This window comes from Neomonachus schauinslandi, chromosome 1 (genome assembly GCF_002201575.2).
Source record: "Neomonachus schauinslandi chromosome 1, ASM220157v2, whole genome shotgun sequence".
Classification (NCBI taxonomy): domain Eukaryota; kingdom Metazoa; phylum Chordata; class Mammalia; order Carnivora; family Phocidae; genus Neomonachus; species Neomonachus schauinslandi.
In genome coordinates, this window is record NC_058403.1 from 61,320,424 (window position 1) to 61,323,017 (window position 2,594).

Consider the following 2,594-nt stretch of genomic DNA (forward strand, 5'->3'; position numbering starts at 1 on the left):
CCAAGGTTTTTTTTTATTATTTTTTAATTCCAGTTAGTTAACATACAGTGTAATATTAGTTTCAGGTATACAATATAGTGATTTAACACTTCCATACAACACCCAGTGCTCATCATGACAAGTGCCCTCCTTAGTCCCCATCACCGATTTCACCCATCTCTCCACCTCTGGTAACCATCAGTTTGTTCTCTATAGATAAGTTTGTTTGTCTGTCTGTCTGATTGTCTCATCTCTCTTTCCCTTTGCTCATTTTTTGTGTTTATTAAATTCCACATATGAGTGAAATCATACGGTATTTGTCTTTATCTGACTTATTTCTATTACTGTAATACTCTTTAGTTCCATCTGTGTCATTGCAAATGACAAGATTTCATTCTTTTTTATGACTGAATAATAGTCAATTGAGGATATATACCACATCTTCTTTATCCCTTCATCAATTGATGGACACTTGGGCTGCTTCCATATCTTGGCAATTGTAAATAGTGCTGCAGTAAACATGGGGGTGCATGTATCCCTTTGAATTAGTTTTTGTATCCTTTGAGCAATACCCAGTAGTGTGATTGTTGAATCAAAGGGTGTTCTATTTTTAACTTTTTGAGGAAACTCCATACTGTTTTCTACCAGTTTGCATTCCCACTAACAGTATAAGAGGGTTCCTTTTTCTCCACATCCTCGCCAACAGGGGGCCCAAGTCTTAAGCCAAAGGAATGGATCTCTAGTTTTTACAATTTCAAGCATCAGTGAGGTATTTGGGAAAATAAAAGGAGGATTACAGAGTCCTTCCCCATTTTCCTGAAAATACATCACACAGATGAGCCCTGTACTGCAGGCACTTAAGGTGATAAAATGATAAAGATTTAGAAAGAAAAAGAATATTCAAAGAAACATTAGAATTAATTAAACATTTTAAAGGTAACAGAAAGCAGCAGTAGTAAAGAAAAATTTAAAAATAACCATGCATGGAAAAAGCTACACTGATGAATCATTTAAAATGTGTTTACTCTGTATTCTTCAATTGAAAAGGGAATCAGTTTTCTCCAATGATCCTAACAGGAACCACTGCAAGACAGCTCATCTTCACTTCAGTTAAAATGAAGTCAAAATCGCTGGTCTGTTTACTGCAAACTGAAGGAAAAAACTAATTCACTGGACAACATGTTTCTCTCCCATCAAGTACCTTTCTGCCAAGGCAACTAAAGACAACTTGAAATTTCTTAAGGTTGTCTATACTTTTCTGCGAATACATTTTCAAAAACCATTCTGTGGGCGGGATTAAATCCGCCTATCAATTGACTGACCCAGTCATATTGGCCTTGGCTTTCAGAAAAAGCACCCACCCTTTCAAACCCTGTGTGCATGTCTATCCCACTCCAGGACTGTGCATGGCACACAGGTTACAAAGACAAATGAGCAAATCTTGTTCCTCATGCTTCATTTGCAAAAACAATCACACACAGAGTGCTGTGGTAGATGGTGGGGGAGAGAGGTAACAATGAAGTGTGTGACAGGAAAGCAACAAGCTTCACGAATAGGTCCCATTTCAACTGGGTCTTGAGGAATCCCAGGAGCTTGCTTTGTGGCGAAAGGGAGGAAAGGAGTTCAAACATCAGAAGGGTCTGTACAAGCTGTAGGCAAGATTCATTAAGTATTCAGGTAGGTGTTGTTTGTCCTACAACCTGTTTATTGACCGTCTCAGGTTACTACTTGACTAAGATAATGTTAGTAGCCCACAGATGGTTTGGGTAGTAATTAAAAAATATATATATGTATACACACACACACACATATAGATATACACACATACATGATTTCAAAATGCAGTGCCAGCTCTAGGGACCTTCATGGTTCACACACAATTGAATTTGGCTTCTTTGGGCCACAAGTCTATTTTATCTCAGCAGGATCACCTTAGGCCCAAATTAGGAGATTTGACATTATTTTATCATAACCTACATTGCCTCAGATAATCATGAGAGAGAAGCACTGAAAGGTAGAATATACACAGTGAATAGAAAGAACCTAAGGGAACCTGGACTTCCTGTGCTCAGAAATCACCAGTCAATGGTGGCCTCTCACGGAGGCATTGGTCCCAAAACTCAATTAACAACCATGAATCTTGGATCTAAGAGGCATGTCTTAGGTTTCTTTGGCCTATTTGAGCCACTTAAGAGTCCTGCCTTAGTTTCTATCCTGTCTACTTTGGCCTTCCAAGGGTCAGCTCAGAAATCTTGAAAAGTAGAATATTATATTTAAAGCAAAAAAATTCCTTAGTCTACTAAAAATGACTCCGAAGGCACTTTGAAGAATAGAACCTTTCTCACCTCTCCAACTCTGGAGTTAAGAAAATTAACAAAGAATTTCTTTCCTACTTTTTGGAAGTTATTCTGTTTCTTAAACTATAACTGTATTAATTTTGGAGAATCTCAACCTATTTGTATGTATCCCTGAGTACACAGAATGTAAAGAATCCCCATGTTGTCTGAAAACTTTTGTCTCTTATTTCTTTTTCTAAGACCATGGGACCAGTTGCCTTCTGTGATTAAACATAATATTTGATATACAATGTGTGCCAAAAGTATTCTTTTAACCTT